The following is a 21,701-nucleotide window of genomic DNA, read 5'->3' as shown; positions in this document are numbered from 1 at the left end:
GTGAGGGTGTAACAAAGTAAAATAAGATGCCTGCCCTACTAGATGGATGATACAATTAAAATGGAAAAGTTAAATATACTGTACAAAATATGCACTTGAATGAAATATTTCATTTTTCTTTTGCTCTTACAAACAGTTCTTCCCCATTAAGTCACAGATGTGTAAATTACATCTAAAATAGCTGTGATAAAAAAGAGTGCTTAAAGGAATTCCAGCTCCTCTCTTCTGTTTCTGATATTCAAGCCTGAGCAAAAAATAAAGTACAATAAGGGACTGAGTGTTTCCTAAGAACCTAGCCTCATAGTAAGGGGTGGCATGCTGCTTTGCTGCCCCAACCACATGCTATGAAGAGAACTGATGCCAGGGATCCACAATCTTCTCCCTGCTCCCCTCTTGTTCCAAGGCATGAGTAAATTGCTGCTGGCCTAGAGCAGCAGAAAATTACTGCACCCATCACCCCACTTCAGCTCACCTAAACTGGTTCAAGGGCTCTACCCATTTCCATAGTTCCTCCCACCCACTCACTTCCACTTTTGCAGGGAGGGAAGTAAGCAGGTGGGCAGCATCCATTAGTCTTGTTCACCCAGACTTGAAGTCCAGGTAGCCCATGCAGGGAGCAAGGTGGAGGGTTTACACCTCATTTTGAGTCTTCCATGGGTTCACATTTGGGTCAGAATCTGGGCTTAATAAAAGCTTCTGCTATCCTCTGCTTTGCTGCTATGCCTGTTTCTCTTGGGTATGGCAAGGTTTAAATTTGCTGGTGGCTCAGTGCCATGGCCTTTCAGCTTCTTGGTTTCATAGTACAGTATACACATGAGAAAAAGTTTGAATTTCAGCCCAATAGCTCACAGCAGCCAAGGAACTGATTTATCCTTCATCTCAACATTTTAGGTATCCATCTATTCCACTGAAATCCCTCCCTGGGCAAAACCAAAATGACTGCACAGGATAAAACCAACACTGGAATGAATGTCACATTGCTGTTTCCTGTGTCACTTACAGGAAATATGTCTTCAGCATTCTTCTACTTAGGTGCTAAAATTATTCATTTGTGATACAATTAAAGAATGATCAGACACAAAATATGAATTTGCCAAAAGCACCTGGACTATGTTTGCCAACAGCACTTCAGCGTCATGTGCTTCCAAATTGCCCCAGCTTGTTTGAAGTGACACAAATGTTTCTATGATTGATTAATCCCAATTTTATGTAGACTATCCTAACATGCAAATGTTCTATAACTAAACTTTATACACGTGTGTTGTCCACTGACTTCAATGAGACTACTCACATGAGTAAGGATTACATATGTCAGTGAGTTTTGTAGGGCCAGGGATCCACATATATCTCATTAAGGGATATATTCAATCTTCAAACTTTCCCAGCAAAAATCCTGTTTATATGAATAATGTCTCTGTTTGTTCTCTGATGGCAGAATAGACCATGTGACTATTATATTATAGATAATGTGTACTTTCTTTCACTAGCTGTATTCTGTTTATTGTGATATTGTAGCAGCCTAATGATATACTTGTCATTCCTTAAAAATTTCACATTATTCATTTGATCATGGAAAAAAATGAAGATGCCTTTCTCCCCTGAAACATTAATGCCTGATGCGTTAACTTCTTCTTAATATAATCTTGTTTGCATATATAAAACTGAAGGGTTCAATGATATCCAGCTGTCAAATGCAATTCCCCACCCCTATCTAGTGAGTTATAACTTGCTCTTGGCTGTTAGGCACAGAATAGTACTGAAAATATTGGGCCACTGGAAAAAAACTATGAAGAAAAATGGTGATCATAAAACAAATATCTAAATTAAATAACTGCACAGTGACTGTACTTGCGAATGTCTCTTCTTTGGTGATTCAGAAGCATTGATCTGAGCACTACAAAGTATCTCCCTCCTTGAATGTTAGCAAATCTCTAATTAAATTAATTCTCAGCTTCCTTGTAGTATTAGTTTGGAAGGCTTGGTTGGTTGGTTTTGATCTGTAAAGCGACCTTCTTCACTTGGCAGATTTCCTTCCACTCTAACAGAACATCCAGATTCCAATATGGATTGCTTTTACCCTGCTGTTCTGTACAACACAATGGCAGGGGCAGAGCCATTCCAAGTTCTGGAATACTGGAAACTACAGCTAAAGTTCTGAGAGTTTTAGTAAAACTGTTACTAGGTACAGAGATTGAAATAAAGTTTATTCTAAAATGATGCACAGTACCAGCCTGTCTGCTTACAGGGGAAGGGATGGTGATTTTCTTTTAATCAAATTCCATGAATTCAAATTCAGAGTTTGCAGAATTGTTCATAAAATAGTACTTTGTGTTAGGTTATATAGCAAACCTTTATTTGAAGATCTCAAATCGTATTATACACATTAATTAATTAGATGATCAGCTCTTTTGGGCTGGGATTGTGTCTTCCTATCTGTCTGTACAGTGCCTGGTAAATGGGGAATTTATCTTAACAAAGAATAATACATTAAATTGCACAACCCTCACACTCTTGTGTGGTAGGTGAGCATTATTATGACATTTTATTAGAGGGAAAACTGATACTCAAAGCTAAGAGAGTTGCAGCTGGCCACAGAGCCAACTAGTGGCTGAGCCGGACACAAGATGTAGGAGTCCTAATTCTCAGTCTCCTGCTCTAATCACTAGATAACTGCCTCCCAAAATAATGGTGTTGCTTTCTGTAAAATTGGGCATACTCCATCTCCAACTGTTTTTGGTGAATGAAAATGTTGTAGGCTTACCATGCATTTAATAAGATGGTACACAGCAAACTTTTATTTTTTTTCTCTCCTCATTTTTGTGAAACCGGTGAAAAGAAAAATCATGGTGTGTCCGTGAGATTTTTCAACAGGTGTATTAGTGACAAATGTGAATTTGATGCATAGGAAAAAAATTTACTCCTTTGCAGCTTCAGGACATAGAAGACATATCAAAATGAAGGTAAATACGATAAATGAGAATAAAGACAAAGGCGCCAATCCAACTCCTACTGAAGCCAATGGAAACAGTTTCATTGGCTGCAATGGGAACTGAATCAGCCCCAAAGTAATTTGAATTCCTGGGTGTGGCACTTTAATTCTATTAGATATTTGAATGTAGTTTGAGAATCGGACGTTAATGTAAGATTAGTTCCATGTGCTCCCCTCCATTACACAATTTGAATGGAAGCAAATGGACAGAAGTCATGTGGGCAAAGGCCTGGAAGACAAGGCAAAGAGAAAATACATCGGTATATCATATGACCCTTTCAGAAATAGTGAGTGAACAAAGCTGAGATTTGAGAAGGGATGGGAAGGGGAATCAGGAAACACCTTCCATTTTATAAATTAGCATAAATTACACCATCTCCCCTACAGAAGTTAATGCTGCTCTGAGATGTATTAACTCTCCCTAGGCAACCTCTGATCCCACCTATCAGCAATGGAGTAACTTGGAAAATACACTGAATAAATGGCAAAATTCACTGAATAAATCATTCACCATGAAGACTTTGCCCAACTTTAATTATTATCATTTTATTTGTCACCCAGAAATATGTTGGGTGCTTTACAGGGGGCAGGAAAGACACAGTCCCTTCCCTGAAGAGCTAACAATCTAGTGCCCAGCCAGCTCCAGTTAAACACCTCACAAGATCCCCATTTTCTTCAGCTGAAGTTGGATCAGCCCTAAATACAGACCTGACATTAGTTAGGAAATAGAAGTTGGGATTATGTGGTTACTCATCTGACGCCTGTGCCTTTTGAGATGAGTGGAGCTGGAATAATCCCTTCTAGCATGCACTTACTTTGATGGGTCTGTTATTTATTTTATTTTATTGTTTAAACTCTCTTTGTGCAAACAACATGGATGAATTGCATTAGTAGGAGGGATTTGAAGTAGGAGAGGGTGGTAGCTTAGCAAACAGGTTTGGGGGCCCTAATTATCTCTGTCGAGGTAACACCAATATGTTGTTGCATATCACTGTTTAATAGCTGCAACTTCACAAACGCAAGGCTCCCTAATAGCTTACTGGCTCCCTTTCCTAACTCCAGCCATTTACCCCCTTTGTATAGTTTAAACAACAATAAATGCATCTACACTACATTGACACAGCAATTCAAAACTCTATGACCTTGGAATAAATTGCCTCAGATGAGCATAGGTACTTTGTAAGAAAATTGTCTTTGCCTGCAACAAAAGTGACTGTTGTATTAATTTTACGTAGTAGCTTTTGTATGAATGACTGTGCTATAACCACAACGGATGGCTATTCTTAAGGGTTTAAAATTGAAATATTAACCCCATTAATATAAAAGGGTCACAGGAGGTGAATCAATACACTCACCATTGACATTTGTGTTTTGTTTTATTGTTGGGCGCGTTTTCTCTTGTGATTTGTTTTTACTTTGATGAGCAATGAAGCAGTTGTATTAGAGCCACACTATTTATTTCACTCCTCGGCAAGGTATAGTTAGCCATCGCATTTCATACTTTGGATGCATCTCTGTTCTCACCAGGGGGAAATTACTACTAGAACAGAGAGAGTAATTCAATCTCCAGGCTTCACAAGATTACATAGGAATTTTAGCCTTCGTTTGGATTTATGTGGGTGCATTAACATGTATCTTTGGCAGTCCTGCACCATCTTTTCGAATATCCATTATGGTATTATCAACACAACTGTCAAGTAACTTTGGTATAAAGCAAGTCTCACATGTCTGAGATATTCATAGAATCATAGAATATCAGGGTTGGAAGGGACCTCAGGAGGTCATCTAGTCCAACCCCCTGCTCAGAGCAGGGCCAATCCCCAAATTCAATATTCTTTGTCTGTCATTTGGGGTCAGAAACCATCAGCCTCTTCACTAACCGTGCAACCCATTTTCTGAGATGTAAAATGCTAACCCTATCAATGGTATAGTAGTCTTTGAAAGAGAAAATTAATAATCTGAAATTAAATCTCACAGAAAAAGTATGCCACCACAATAAAGATGCAGGAATCAAGTACAGATGCCAAACTGGCTTGGCATTTCAAGAGAAATACTTTCTTCCACTCTCAATTAATCTCTTTTTCTGTACTGAAACAATATGAGATCAGCACAATTATGATAACAAATATGCGCAGAGCTGTTGATTCCCAACAAGCAGAAATACAAAGTTGGGACTGGAATGACTGATATGTTGTTGGTAAAGCAATAACAGACCCAAGCCCTTTCCCAAATCTTGATCTGGTTTGGAACCAAATCTCGATGTGATTTAGAAGTGTTTGGATAATTCTATTTATGTTTTCAGTTTTGTATGCTTGTGCAGATCCATTTGGAAAATTGAGACGTACCCCAATGTCACTGGAGTATTCTCACAATATTTATGACCAGATCAGATGCAGCAAGCGCTACAAATTTTGTATGGAACCCTGAGTCCTTAAGACTGACAAGTAAATTTTCCACTCCAAGGCAAAGGGTTCTGATAATTTGCATATAGTTTAGGCACGCCTCCATACTATGGGTTCCCTACGTGGAAAGGACCTCTGAAACTATTGTAGTTCCTCCATCGCCAGTGCTGACATGAAGAAATACTAGGAAAAGAGCTCAAAGAAACCAAGCAAGCCACAAGGTATTAGTGCTTATAGTTTCTACATAAGGCCTGTCTGTATGTGTGAGTGAGGTGGAAAGGGGACTTCTCCTTTCTTTTGTGCACCTTGTACAAGTGCCAGTTGCAGGTCTCAAGTGGAGTGACTGCTCTCTCTCTGCATGTCCTCACCCAAAAAGAGTAGAAAAAGAGCAGCACCATGGTCCCACCCCTTCTGTGCTGTCCTGAAAGAAATGGGCCTGGTGTAACAGGAGAGCATGCTACACCATCCAAGGGAGATTAGGGAAGCCTTGTCCTTCCCTGAGGCACAGTTCCTCTTAAGCTACCCCAGGGAGCCCTATGCAAAGCAGTACCTAAATGGCACAATTTGGCCTCTAATGCACGTGTCCATTTTTTTATGTGCCCAATACATAGGAAACACTATATCAGCACCAGGATTCCTTTGCTGAGTTTTCAGTAGCAGAAGAATCAAGGTTTTCCTTTGTTGCCTTTCAGAGGCATCATCTAGCAACGCGAGCGGATCTGATTTAACAATATGAAGGGGAATGTCTGGAGTATCTGGTTGATACTAGTAGCAAGTCCTTTATTTTAGTAAATACAAGAGCTGCCTGATGACTGCTTTCTACTGGGATTAAAGAGAGAGCCGGTGGAATATAGGAAATGTTGTTATGCAGGATGAGATGAATGACCCATTTAATTAAGTATTCTGTTTCAGAAAGGGTACAATACTGAAAAATACATAAAAAAGAACAGTGAGTTCCACAGGTTCAGAATATATGGCATATTGAGTGCCCTCTCTGTACCATTGATTGTCTTAATCATCTCTTCTGACTTGTCTTCCTCTTAATCTCTCCATGTATGAAGCCGCACACTTAATGCACTAGGTTCTGTGCTGCACCTCTCCTCTCAGGAGGCACAGCACCAAAAGTGTAGCCAGGGAGGAGTGGGAAGGGAGAGTTGGCTTTTTGAGTCTCCTACCCTGCTCCAATTTATGGTAGCCTTCCCATGGCTGCCTTGGGGCAGCTCTCCAGCCCAGAACAGCTGTCACTCTTTGCACTGTGGCCAGTTACCAGCACACCCCAATCTATCATACACCTATACTGGTAGCTGAGAAGGGGAGTAATGTAGGATTGTATGTGAACACTGCCCTTATACTGCTCCTATAGCTGGAGAATTCTCTCCATTGCTGTTGTGATTATTTTATGGCATATCCCTGCTGCTAGAGTGGCAATAAGGGATGGAGTGGGAACAAAGTCTGGCTCTGTGTATCTCATAATAATTCTTGTCCTACTCTAGATCATTATTTTTTCTAATTGCTTTTTTTTTAACAGAAAGCAGCATTAAAGGTGAGGACATGCCATTGATTTATGCTACAGACTTATGGTATTTTCCATATTATTTCTTTTTTCTTCTTAACACAACATCTCACTTGCCTTTTCGCCCACTGCTGTACACTGAGGAAGCATCTTTATTAAGTTCTCATACAGTTTCACCTACTTCTTTTTCTTGACAGGTTGCAAATAGTTAGAACATGTTCCATCCCAGTAGTTTAAACGGCACCTTTCAGTATATTTCTTTATGCCCATTACCTTGTGCTGTCCATGCTTCTTGCAATTGTGTGTTCATTTTTAGGTGGCTTTTTAAAAATTGAACACTTAGCTAAGAGGAGAAAATGGTGGACTGATAAAAGCAATAAAAATAGATGTAATCTTTACCTAGTCCTGCAGGAATGCTACAAGTCAGTTATTTCTGTTGGCATTATCTCTATTATGTCGGTAATAAACACTCCTGTTCTTCGGGGATCTCATATAGAATCCCTGTTGTTTCTCAGCTATATAAATGACTTTTCAAATTCCTGATAGCCTGTCAAAGTATTCATGCACAGAAATGATGCATTAATCTCTCTTTTCCTAATCCCAATGTAAGAAGTCTTAATTGAGATCAGAATGGTAGTTGGCTAGTGTGGAAAAATGACTTGGCATTTCAACAATCACTTATCAAGGAAATTGAAAAAATTGTATTCGTGTTTTTCTTTTCTGGCAGCAAACCTCCCAATGGCTTTTGTCTTAAAGTTCTTTGGGTTGCTGCAATGGAACTGGAGTTTTATCCTTCGAACATCTTTGGCTTCACATCAGACAGCTGCTCTGCTCATAATCAAGTTTCATGTCTGGAAGACAGAGTAGCCTAAACCCCTTGGAAAATCTCTGTCCTTAAGTTGTCCTACATCAAGTGAAAGCGGTGTATAATATTCTTTGGTTCAGTGTAGTGCTAAACACAGTAGGTTCACTTACTTCATTGGAAAAAATAATATATATGTAGCCTTAATATAATGTAGGGCTTTTCACTTTGCCACATTAAAGCACTGAATTCACTGGATGTGTTGGGTTACATAGATAGACTGTATATTGTATCTGGACAAGGGATGAAAATACAGACTCCCAGTACATAAGGAATTAGACAGAATTAAAAACAAACAGATAGATACTGGCTCAAGAGGCTGTTTATGGAACCTTTTCCCTAGATGTCACTTGTTAAAATCTTAGGGTTCTACTGCAACTGTGAACCACAGCCCTGTTGCGGGCAGTGTGGAACTGTGATGCCTCAGTAAGCAAACCAGTACATTATACATTGTGTCCTGGAGTACCCAGGCCAAAGATGCGTACCCCAACTGCTGCATTCCTTCAAGGTGTGTGGAGACATGTGCCTCTCTGTGGCTGGCCATCTCCATTGATTGGTGTAGAGGTAGGTTGTGGGGTGGGGGGAGGCACGTGGGGGGATAGGGCACGTTCCTGCCTCCTACCTGCCTTCCTTTGCCCTAATTCCAGTGGCTAGCATCTGAAGGGATGCTAACAATGTTCAGTCCCTATCTTCAACAGAAAGCAAGGCCCTTGTTCTGAACTGTGCGACAAGGAGGAAGACTTCCTCCCTGGTATGCTTCTACAGGGGCCAGCCACAATCCAGCCTTTAGCAAGGCTGGTAATGCCATCCCCCTGGACTTTCATTGGCCTATATCAAATGAGTTCATGCAGTCAGACCAGTTCTCAATGGATAAACATTCACACCATCTTTGTCACTGTTTGCAATCCCAGCAGAAGCCAAAGACTGACCTATAGTGGTGGGCCTTTTAGAAGGTTTATGCTAGGAATCTTACAATGCTCTTGTTCTGTGGATTAAAACTGGATTACCTCAGCATCAGAAGTACCTTTAAAAGGGTATTATTTAATGACACATTTAAATAATATTAAATTAAGAATGTACATTAATACATTAGAATATTCACTGCCTTTTTTGTATTTTTAATAGCATGAGATTAAACTCTGTATCAGTAAATTACAATGTGGAATTCTCTTGAATAGTGCAAATGCTCCCTGAGCTTCACCCAGGAACTGAACATATTTTTGTATACGGAATGAACTGTAGAAAATGCTCATTCTCTTAAAAGAACAATACAAATCTACTGCTTCCAATGAAAAAGAATGTACACAATCATAACTGCTGCAAAGTAAAAGGGAGTGAATTATTAAATACTGTAGTGCTGACATTCAGGGGCAAAATAATGTAATATTTGTACACCTTCAGGCCTGATGATCTAAAGGGGCTGTATTCATCAGGGTGAATGATAAACCAAGAGCTCATCTGGGAGGCTGGGAAGGAAATGTCAAAGAGTTCATTGGCGATGATGAGAACATGGGAAGAAGAATCAGTCTGAAGGAGTGTGTTTGGGAAGGAAGATCAAGGTATCCTGTTGTGGGCTTGTGTGTGTGGAGGAAAGATGGAGTGGGGGACAGCACTATATTTTAGGACAAAGCAGGATTCACACATTTGGTAGATCCAATATTATTTCAGCCCCTGCTGACATTAAAATGAGAGAGGCTACAGGGAAGGGGTCGTCCTCATGCACCCCCTCAGAGTCCCTGTTTGGGCGCCACTTCTGTTGCCTTATCTGTTGCTTGCCTATTGATTATATTGGTTATATTGAATACTTAAAGATTCTCAATTAACAAATTGATTAAACTTCAAAGGTTCAATATGTTCTAGTCCCAGAATCAAGCTGTTTGATTGGGAACATTGACATGCACGGCTGCAACATTCACACTTAGGAAAAAGTTAAATTTTCAATAATTCTATTAACACTCTTTGTAAAAACACAAATGTTCTGATCCAAACAAGAATGTAGCAGTAGTGCAGTATTAGTTTGATGTCCCATGTCATATCATAGACATACTCACACAGTTCTTGTGGAGACCTAGCGGTGGGAAGGCAGGTTGTTGTCCACAGGGGTCCTATCCTGGCTCTGGCATGCCAAGCAAATCCAGTGATTTAAGTCTAATCGGCCTAGATCTTGGTTGGGCCTATTATAAGGTCTCATGGCAACTATGAATATTCATAAGAGTGTTCTGCCTCCATTGACCATAATTAACTTCCTCACCCCAATAATGTTGGGTGTACTTATCCTATAGTTTAGTATAATTGTCCCAAACTTATTAATATATACAATAGTTGCTTACTGTGGTAATCTTGCATTTATAAATCTGGTGATGTTCCTGTTCCAAAATACCTAAAACTGGTAACAACTGACATCTTGCAACCTGTCAGCATTTTGTGCATGAGCTCAGCAACGTTGAATATTACAAAATAAGCAAAATAATATCTTATGCCACCTTGTAACCTAGGGTCACTGCTGGTCAACTTATTTATGCTAAGACTCATAGGCATGACTGCCTTATTCTAACTGCTTAAGCTCATATTTTGTAGGTTTGTGTCTGTAGGTTCCTTGCATTACTGCTGAATGATATCTCATTTTAAATTAACTTAAAATCTGCAATGTAGCCCATAGGCTACAGAATGTATTACCTATACAGCTCACAAGATCACTAGAGAGAAGTTAGCAAGCACTGAAAAGATCATTAGTTTGCTCATAGCAACAGCCAACAGATTGTCAGTGATCGACATGCAGACAAGAGTGAGCATGAAATTAAAGAAGAGAATAAGACTAGCTAGATAATATCAGAGTCTGAGCCAAATTATGGAAGACAGGCTTCAGACCACAGTCAGGAACAATGAACAATAGAAGAAACAGGTAAATATTTAAAAGGCCAAAGACTTATTTTCAGTGTTTTCCTTTGGTGTTCAAGCAAGGCTGATTTTATTTTCCACAAGAAACTTCAGAAGTTACATTGGTGCACAAAAGAAAAGGCTGCTCTATAGCAGTGATCTTCAGAATGAAAGGCATTGAAAAGGATACCGATCCAATCAAAGGAGGCAATTTCAGCTTCTGTTACAGCACGTGATGCCCTTTTCTATTCTGCTAATCAGGAGAATGGGGGACAAAAATAAATTTAATTACAGGGGCATTTGCAGTCCTCTCCACACTCTAGAGTGATTTTTCTTCTAACTCTCCAGCTGAGAAGCCATCCAATGTGCTCAGGGGATCTAATTATACTAAGAAGCTGGCCTTCCTGGTGGGCTCTAATAAGTAACAGTTCGTTCCAGAACTTTACCAGTGCGAGTCAAAGGCCTGCAACTGTGTGGGACTAATGCTAGGGGCATGTAATGCATAGTTTAGTAATATAATTGTGCTTGACACACCATTACCAGTGGTGCTGCTGAAATCATAGCAGCAGCTACAGTATATGAAGTAACAGTTACATTAATGCCAATCTGTAGGGGTCAGAGAGTTAATTAAGGGACTAAAGGGATAATGATCCTACCTACCACAAACACATTTATTATGTAACTTATGTATGTAGGAGCTCTATGGTGGAATTTGTGTGAACCATTTGCTTATTGTGCTACCATGGCTGGTAGGAGGGTATTTTATTTAAGCCTGTAGAAGTTGCTATAAAAGTCCTCTTAAAAACAATACTGAATCAAAAGAAACTGCATAGCATCATTTTGAGGAGAAGTTAGCAAAATGGAAAGCATGAGAATGACATCAAAGTATATTAATCATGTTACAGTTCTACCCAACACTAGAATGGCAGAATGATACATATTGAATCTTCCCTGCCTTGCACATAAAATCGATTTGGCACTAAAAAGATGGGGCTCGATTGGAAGGGCACTTCTGCAAGGGTCTTACAAAGCTGTCCTTATGAAAAAGTTGCAGGTGGAAGTAAGTAATGGAAGTGGACAGTGTGGAAGTGAATGGGAGTTTTCCCTGAGCATGGAGTAAGTAAGCAGTAAATACTGAGTAAAGCCCAGAGCATAAATTGAGGGTTCTGTCCTACGCACAGGGGGAAGAGAAGCCCTGTTTTGGAAGAGACTACATAAGCAATGCATAGCTACTCAACCACTGTACCCTATTGTAGCCTTTTAACATTTAAATAGAACTTAGTGATCATGTATGAAACTGCCATGGGTTCAGCTCCTGTTGCTATGGGTTCAAGCTCAACAGAGTGAAAATCACCTCTGGTACTTTTTCCAAATGTGGAGACTCCAGAACACACAAAGACCAATGATAGTGACCACAGACACAATCACAGGTACAAAGTCTTATTTGTACTACAAGTTTTTTTCAGCAATAAATAAAGTTACAATTTCCCAATTAGATATAAATCCTATGGAAACCTATGCAACGACTAAGACTGTAGTCATATTCACATCCTCAAAGATATTCTAGGGTCTAATGAATCCCTTAAAAGGTGGACATGGATAAAGGGGTGATTCCTGCTGAGGTTTCCCTTGTGGTCTTTCCACTTTTACACAACCAGGAACCTCTTTTATATTGTTGTTCTGACCACCTCTAACACCTTCTGCATATCTGAGAGGGTATGCCTGGCTCTCTGGGTTTTAAACATTGCCTTTCATGTTAGGAGGCTATCCCTGTGAGTGACGGGCACTCCCAGTGTGTCTGTTGCCTTGGGAGTCACAAGTCCCCCAAAAGGGTAATTTTGCCTGGCATTCAAATTGAGAGCCAGAAAGAACAAGGAGATTAAACTGTGTGTCCTCATCATGAAGAGCTCCCTCCATCTGACTTCTGATCCAGGCCAGGGGATTCCCCTCATACATTGGTCTCTAAACAAATCGAGAACCTGAACCACTTTGGCACAACACTCCCTAGACCATCTAAGGGGAAAACTCAAGAATCCTCTCAAAAAGATTCTAGTAAACAGCACTCAGGTTCCCCAGGTAGGGAATCTACCTCAAAGAAATCTCTGTCGCTAATCGAGGCAAATACATTTGCTAGTTCCCAACCTGGTACCCATGAGATTGGAGGTTCCTCAAGTACTGAGCACTGCGATTACAACTAAACCCAAAGAATCTAAGGGTTCTGGCTCCAGAAGATCATGGATACCATCAAGGGATATAGGAGACAAGGAAAAAAGGACTTCCTCTTCTAAGTCAGAACTGGTAGAATCAGCCAGGCTCTTAGTACCTATATTTCTGGTACTACAGAAGACAAGACTGTCATCTAGCAGACACTCCTCAGAACACAAAGCCTGCAGTACCATCTGGTCTCTCTGCTACACTCACTTCAGCTCAGGCTGCTGCCTTTGTACTGACAACCATTTTGGTACCAGAGGAGTTTAGATTTTCTTGAGACCTCATGGTGACAAAGATGCCTGACTCCCCTTACCTCAATACCAATCCATTCTTGGTATCAAGGACCTGTAGGTCTCCAGATAGTCACCCGGCACCAATGGAGTCATCACATTTTTCTGCTGGTGCTCCATCCCTACAAAGTGATGTTACAAATGATGATGGTGATGTGGATTTCTTATTGATTTCTCAAATTTTGGTTCAGGGCTCCCCTTGTCACTAGGGACAGGGAACATATTCAAGAAAGACCCTCAAACTCCATCCTGGTGACACAAGCACTCTTGGATGCCCCCACATGTACCACACAGGCCCCCTCAATATCTATACTGGGATTCATGGGTGGCATTTCACCATCAATTCTCTAGGACCCCCAACATCAAGCATCGCCATCTAGGGGGAAAACTCAAGAATCCTCTCAAAAAGATTCTAGGAAACAGTACTCAGGTTCCCCAGGTAGGGAATCTACCTCAAAGAAATCTCTGTCACTAGTCAAGGCAATATGAGTAGAGACCCACAACTATACCCACATCAGACTTGAATATTTGTTTCATGATGATGAGACAGCTGCATATAGTTGCTTCATGAAGTGCAGCAGTTGCTGCAAAGGTCATCTGAGAACATAGTGTGGTTATGTTCTGTGACTGTGGTCTTCCGAAGTCCATCCAAAGGGGCATCAGTTTGCTTGGAAAAAACACAAAGACAAGTTGAGCCTTCAGGGCCTTTTACAAGCATCTGTCTTTTTGGCCAAAGAAGGTCACATTTTCCTCTTACTTATAATGGTGCAATCCCACTGAAGTCAATGGGATGGCACCTATAGATGAAAGGAGAATTTAGTCCAGATACTTTTCAGTTACTTTCACTCTGATTGTAGCTAAAACTGTTTGCATGTAATACTGAATAAAAAGTGTATTGGCGGAAAGGGTGGAGAGAGAGAGAGAGAGAGAGAGAGAGAGATTTGGTGGGTAGTTTTCTGCTGGGATGGCATTTTAAGTCAATCACGTCGTTAATCAGGGATTAGATGATACTCTGCACCTATGAAGGGCTAAGCCACATCCCCATTTCCATTTAAAATAAATCAATGTGTTTATCAGAGTGGGAGTTCATTTTTTGGGAGGAAAAGGAGGGCAAACGTATCCTTTTTTCAGACCTGTGATCTAAAATATGCTGTACAGTATTGACGCAGCAAGAACTTCCAAGCAGGCTCAACAAGGGAATGGACATATTTCAAAGAAGCATCCACTAACTTTAATTAAGCTCTCCTCAGGCCCATAATTGTGGAAAGCTTTTTACTTTTATTTTTTTACCAAACAGTGGGGGGTTTTTTAAACAAACTCAAAAATTTCAACTTAAGCTACTAAGTGGAAATAAGAAAGTCATCATAAGGAACTGAAGCAAACTTTCATTCTTAATGCAAATCATCATACTAGTCAGCACTCAATCTCTTTGGTAAAAGGTTGCCTGCCAAGACCTGACTTCAGAGTTTTGTAATTTTACCTGTCAGGAATAAAATTCTCTGTTTTAACCTTTAAGGATCTAGGCTCAGGTTTCTGTATTTTTCTTGTATGAGTTGATGCCATGACTAGGACCAAATGCATGGCAAAATTCCACTCTCAGAACTGCATGATGGATCCTGACTCCGACATTGTGCTTTGTCTATATGTGAGGATCTGTAACTGAAGTAAATGAAGTGAACTGGAGATATTAGTATGGGATCTGCACATAAAGGGAACTCATAATTTGGCAGTCAGGTTCCATTGTATGTATCTGAAAGTAACTCTTTGTCCACAATTATGGCACTGTATTCCCTGCCTTTCTTACTATAAATTAAGAGCTAGTGATTAAAGACGATCAGAAAATGGAATGGAAAATTTCAAGTTTTTTTGCAGAAAACAGAATCTGAAATATTTAGGCCAAACCCCAAAATATGTCAATTATGAAATGCCTCTGCAGTGCCTAAAGTGAGTTATAGTTTTGGTGCCTTATTCTTCACTATAGTACATGCTTCCTTGATGAGGAGAGGAAGTCATGAATCCTGGAAGTTGCGTGGCTGTGATGCATCATGGGAGATGTAGTTTGATTGGATCCTAGCCCATTGAGGAGAATGGGAACATGAGTCACCTGAACTTACAGGTCCCATGAGGAACCACAATGTCATTTCCTTATTGAAACACTTGATTGGGCCAAAATATGTTTTGGGAGTTTGGTTTTTTGAACAAAAAACCCTACTAATTTGTCTGATTGTTCATAAAAATGTCATTTAGTCAAAAATCAAATTTTGATTAAAAATGGTTCTGATGGAAAATTTTTGACAAACACATACTCTTGGAAAGTGCAGTTGTTTAAAAAACTCAACTTTTACTAACTGATACCATGCCTTATGACAGCCATTTTCAATGGCATGTTTAGGGGAAAGGGGTGGTACCTCAGACACTGCTCACGGGCACTTGTTGGCAAGTGCTGACATTTTAATGGTGACCATTCTAAGAGACAGATCCTCAATTAGAGCCAATCCGGCTGTTAACTTTAATAGAGTGTTTACCATTGATGTACCACAGATATTTAAATAATTTGCTTCAAAATGATTGTTTTTAGTAAAGTTTAACTTAGCATGTATGCAGGTAATAAACTTGGACCTTAAACAATTATTGAATTGTTTTTTAAAAAGCATTTCTGTTCATTTTTGAGTTATAAGAAGCAGGGAATATCATAATAACCAGAAGAGGTGAGGCCACAAAACTAAGATGCAACAGGAAAAAAGTTAAAAAATCTAGAAAAAATATTATTGGAAAGTTCTTATTTTTAAACCAACATATGGAACTCAGTTAGGGTGACCAGATAGCAAGTGTGAAAAATTGGGACAGGAGGTGGGGGGTAATAGGCACCTATGTAAGAAAAAGCCCCAAATATTGGGACTGTCCCTATAAAATCAGTACTAAGTATTTAATTCTCTGTGAAATTCTGTAGGCTGGTTTTAAAATCCTGTAGAAAAGTGAACATCCTCTATTAAATACTAAAGGTGTTCCAAGTAATTTCCACAGAACTCAATTTCAGTCCCAATCCTACAATGAGCCTTGTACTTACATGAAGGTCCATTGAAACCACTTGAGTGAAGACAATGGGACAAAGTAGGATAAGAGCCTTAGTTTTTGCTACTAGTTGAATCTCTTTTAAATTATGGGATTTTTCTGCAAGAGGGAATGCAAATGGAAAAGAAATGCTGATGATATATTTTATATTAGAGTAGCTAGATATGATTTTAGAAATCTAAGACACCAGTAACTAATTTTAGAAAAAAGAAAATCTGCTAGCTTCACACATTGTCCCTAGAAAATGAAAAATCAAGGAAACTGGCCCAACATCTCATCAACAAGTAGTCGGTTCATTTTCTTTTTGTGTACTTATTAAGTATTTGGCCATGTCTTTAGCTGTACTTTAAAACATATACTGACAAATGTCATCTGTGAAGAATGTGGGAGGTATGTGTATTATTTTTAAGGAGCATTTTTTATATGTGGGTTTGGTGGCTATGGTATTGCTGACTAAAAGGTGACAAAGGGTTAAACTCTGTAGGAACCCACAAACAATGGTTCAATTGTCTGGTTCTCAAATAAACAATTCCAGGAATCTACTGTATGAAGACTACCTCTAACTAGGATTGCCATACATCTGGGTTTTCCCAGACATTGCCTCTTTTTTGGTCCTCCACCGTCTCTCTGGGTAGATTTTTTTCAAATAACAGGCAATATCCGGGATTTTTAAAGAGCAGTCATTGCAGCTCAGAAAGAGCCCTTATTGGTCTGCTTCCTGATTCGTCCCTCTCTGCATCCGCAGCTGATTTGTCCATTCCCCTGCAGCCACAGCTGCTGGATCCTGCCCACCCAGGCCCCGGCTCTCGTTGCTGGGGAGGGGCTTGCACAGGGAGGTGCTGACCGATGGCTGGACTTGCATCCTGGACTTGTGCCAGCTACCCTGCCACAGTGACAGGGAGTGACACTGCCCCCCACCTCCAGTAAGTATCCCTGCTGCAGGTACCCCTTCCAACCTCACTCAATACCCTTACCAGTACAGTCACCCCTCCCGCACCCCCGATCCAGCTATTCCCTTCAGCACGCCCATGTACCCTTCCCAGTACAAACACACCCCTCCACCACCCTCCAAATACCCCCTCCAGCACTCCCTTCCCCCAGCAGTGTCCTCCTTTTTGGAACCTGAAATATGGTAACCCTACCTCTAACCCCATCTGAAGATGCACAAACCAGTATGCAAAAGGTTCAGGGTGCCAGGGCAGACATAGGAACTTTAAATGGGTAAAAGAGTGTCTGTGAATTCAGAGACGCTGACTGAAAGAGAAGGTCTGCAGAGATAGACTGGAACAAGTGGATCCCACCTAAACAGGCCATGAAAAGATAAGATTTAGGTGAGCTAAGCTGTGTTCAGGGTTTTGTTATTTTAATGCTTTTTTGTCTGCTTGCAAAGTTCCTAGAGCACCCAGAGACTATTCTAGAACAGGGGCCAAATCCAGTTGGACCTTCTGGAGGTAATCAAGTTGAGAAACAGGTAGTACTAAAACCAAGGGCACAGTTAAAAATGGGCTGAATCATGGGATTTCACTCAGGGAGAAATGAAGGTGTAGGCCTGCCACCTGACAGAAGTCCCATGGAGAGACTAAAGGAAAGGTCACAGGTACAGCTCACTCCTGAACCATAAAACTCTGTCTGCAGGTTTAGCCTAACACCTTAAATAACAAAATTCCATTTTAACAGCCTATCTTTACAGCCATAGAAATGTAAATGATCTCCCTATATACCTCTACATTTTACACTGCCTTGTTCTACATTGCAGCCCAGCTGGTAGTTCCTGTAGGAGTTTATCTCTACCACTATGCTACTCTGAAATATATCAGATATACTTTCGGCTGCTGTTTTTTTCTGCACCAGCAGTCATTGAAAAACAGCCGCTGGCGGAATTTGCTTTCTTACAGTGCAGTAGAATGCATAACACTTGAACTGATTTCTGTGTTTGGCTCTATGCACCGAGCACTGGGCAAGGCTAAAGCTTTCAGCAGCTGTACAGCCTGGTGAAATTGAAACTGAAATACAGCAGCCATACAGACACCACTGCTAGTGAATCAAAGCAGGAACCTTGTGATGGTCACAGGGGTACCAGCAGCACATTCCCCCTTTATGTCAGAATGATGGGGACCTAACCTGCAAGTGGCAATTCATGAAAGGACTGCATCACTTGTGCAGAGCCCCCACTGAAGTCACATAATCACAGCAGTTCATCTGTGTGCTGCTAATTGCTGGATAGTGGGTAATGTGCATCAAAGTAATACAAAGTGGGGTAATGAATTTTGGTGGATGATTTCTCTTCCATCACTTCCATTTCTGTTAAGATCATCAACATGTCTCCAAGTAACTCTGAGTGAATAATTGCTTTGTTATCTATTGACATAAGGTGCCACAAGTACTCCAGTTCTTTTTGCGGATACAACAGACTAACACGGCTGCTACTCTGAAACCTGTCATTAATTACCATACACTTGTTGGGTATTATTCCGCTCCAGCACAGTTCTACACTGTTGTCAGTCTGGAGTAACTACTGAAGTCAATGGAATTAGTCTGAATTTACACTGCTGTAACTCAGAGCAGAATCTGGACCCGTTAAGAACTCACAAAAAGTCTCAATAATTAGAGAGATCTCTAATAACCCAGCAATTAACAGCCAATTTAGAGTCTGGAAGCAGATGTTATTAAACAGGGAATACCACAATGCTGAATAAAATAAAGGACATGTTTGCAGAGAATATTTAGGTTGACTGGGGATAGTACATATATAAAAAACACACCCCAATGTGTGTTTGATATTACCACTGCAAACATAGATTAATATGAAATACCTCAAAACTATTGTAATTTAACTAATTGCAAATTTTAAAGCTCTAATATTTAACCTTCTGTCCAGGTGGGAAGAGACAAAATTACCCAGATTTATGCCTGCTAGTTCAATTGCAGGTGCAAAAAATGATGGTGCAAATTTTTGTGGGTTAAATTTGGTCACCATTATTAAAATTTGTCCCTTTATGTGTAGTGTTATCCCTCCCCTGGGAAGAAAACCAAAGAAATTTTTCAGCAAAAATATTCAAACGAAAACAAAATACATTTTGGCTCTGTTCATCCCATTAAACTGAGCAGAACCCAAGTGAGTTGGTAATTACTTACTTAGACCTGCCAAACACACAAAATCAATGTGTCAACTCAAATGCACATTTGTGCTATTGGCATTTGTTCAGTTAATTTACTGGCATAAAGTTAAGTGAGCTTTTGAGACCAAATCTGTATTTGATGTTAGACATTGGGCATACCAATCACCTGTTATGACAAAATAATGACAGGTTTCAGAGTAACAGCCGTGTTAGTCTGTATTCGCAAAAAGAAAAGGAGTACTTGTGGCACCTTAGAGACTAACCAATTTATTTGAGCATGAGCTTTCGTGAAGTGAGCTGTAGCTCACGAAAGCTCATGCTCAAATAAATTGGTTAGTCTCTAAGGTGCCACAAGTACTCCTTTTCTTTTTGAAAATAATGACATTTTCAAATCTTGGTACCTAAAGTTAGATTCCTGTGGGTGAGATTTTCAAAAGTGTTCACTGGCAGCCTAACTCTGCTCCCACTGAAGGCTATGGGAGTAGTGGGTGTTGATCCTGCTTTGAGCAGGGGGTTGGACTAGATGACCTCCTGAGGTCCCTTCCAACCCTGATATTCTGTGATTCTATGATTCTCATTGGCTTCAACTGGAGCAGAATTAGGCCAATGTTGACCACTTCTGAATACCCCACCTTAAATTTATATTTTGGTAACTATATATAAATGGCCTGATTTTCAGATGTGCTGAGTACTCACAAATTCTAGTGAAGATAATAGAAGCTGTAAAAATTAACATTTTTGAGAGTAGGACCTCTTATGTTTTGGTGCTTAAATGTGGATTTAGGAGCATAATTTTAAGTTTGAAAATTTGATCCTTAGTTTTTGTATTATCTTGAATATGATTAATTTTTCAGTTCTCTCAATATGCTCAGTGCTGTACAAGACACAAAATGAGGTTGGCCCCTTGCCCTGAGCATCGGACAACCTAGCTGCAAATCTGAATTTCTGGTTCCATTCCCACCAATCTAAAATTCTGGAATTCCTTAGCACTGACTACAATAAGCAAATCTTTAAATTCCCCCAGACAGACTTTGAAATAGGATGAAGTGAGTTCATAAATATGGTGTTTTCAGTTCAGCTTGAAATGAAGTGTTCACATCATTAAAAATGGCAAAAAGCCCAATACTAGAGAACAAGAAAGACTTGGATTATCTTTTCTCCTTCTAGTCACAGACACAGCACATTGGTGGGACAGGGAGACAATGCTTGCATTACTTTTACTCTTGTCATACTTTGCTGAATACAGGACTTTGAGTCTATTAATCTAGTACCTTTTACCAAGGCTTATTTCGCTCCCTCCCACACAGAGAGAATTTAAAATTAACTTGGCAGAGGACAATTTAAATTCTATCCATTTAGCATTGTAATTTAGTAGCTGATTCAGCAGAATGCTTTGTGATATCATATGCAAACACTGCCTGAAAGGTATTTCTATTGTATCACTTTACTGTTATACTTACACTGATACAGCTTCTGTGAAAAAAATCACGCTAGCTGACAGAATGGAGTGCTTGCTTTTCTAATCTTTTCATTTATTTTCCCTTTGGAACTCACTATCCTTTGCAGCTTGACTGACCCCAGTAAGTTAAATATTCCATTTCATCTCATTCTTTACTAGCAGAGAGTACATTCTCTGCTTCCTCTCCTGCTACATTTTCATCTAGAGATCAACTTTGACTTTGCAGCATTTACAATCCAGCCGTCTTTCCCACAACATTCATCATTTTTCAGTTTGTGCGTGTGTAAAGTTTGCCATGGAAGGAAAGCAAAGTCATCTAGAAAGTTAGGCCCAGTCAGTGATTCTTCTTTATTCCAAAGTTTTAAATACCTAATACCTGTGGTGAGCTGGAGCCGGTTTGCGCAAACTGGTTGTTAAATTTTGAAGCCGGTTTAGAAGCGGGTGTTAAAGGATTGGGCAAACTCCAGCCGTCAGGCCACATCCGCCCCGCAGGACCGTCCTGTCCAGCCTGCCTGAGCTCCTGGCTGGGGAGGCTCCCCTGGCTGAGAATCCCTTTTTAATTTTTACTCACTTGGCGGCGTTCCTTCACTCGCTCTGGGTCTTCAGCAGCACTTCAGCGGCGGGTCCTTCAGTGCCGCCGAAGACCCAGAGCAAGTGAAGCGTGCCACCGAAGTGCCGCCGAAGACTTGGAGTGACTGAAGGACCAGTTCTTCAGATTTTGGCAGCTCATCACTGCCTAGTACACTTTCCAACTCCTAATTCAGGGAATCAATCATAGAGCTGGGAAGTGGTGACAGACTGTATCCTTTTTTGGACACTAATAAACTGATTGAAAACCATCCAACATAGCCTACATGTTTTTGAAAGTCAGTATCTTAAACCTTTGGGCAATATGTGTTCTAGTAAG

At 40.2% G+C, this 21,701-nt stretch overlaps 2 long non-coding RNA genes across 5 annotated transcripts in view; one reads left to right on the top strand and one right to left on the bottom strand.

Moving 5' to 3' along the window:
* The window catches only part of LOC142073010 (uncharacterized), a 268,636-nt gene that overhangs the window by 20,009 nt on the left and 226,926 nt on the right, over positions 1 to 21,701 (bottom strand). The window lies entirely within an intron of this gene.
* Positions 1 to 21,701, top strand: part of LOC142073009 (uncharacterized) — a 199,459-nt gene that overhangs the window by 159,832 nt on the left and 17,926 nt on the right. Inside the window, exon 5 of one of the 4 annotated variants that reach the window (XR_012669664.1) lies at positions 892 to 2,147. The exons of the other annotated variants lie outside the window; for them this stretch is intronic. This is a non-coding gene — a long non-coding RNA (uncharacterized LOC142073009). Of the gene's footprint in view, positions 1 to 891; positions 2,148 to 21,701 lie in introns of those variants that run through there. 4 annotated transcript variants of the gene reach the window in all.

The sequence above is a fragment of the Caretta caretta genome, chromosome 8 (assembly GCF_965140235.1).
Source record: "Caretta caretta isolate rCarCar2 chromosome 8, rCarCar1.hap1, whole genome shotgun sequence".
Classification (NCBI taxonomy): domain Eukaryota; kingdom Metazoa; phylum Chordata; order Testudines; family Cheloniidae; genus Caretta; species Caretta caretta.
The sequence above is the reverse complement of the archived record's forward strand: the minus strand, read 5'-3'. Positions and strand labels throughout refer to the sequence as shown.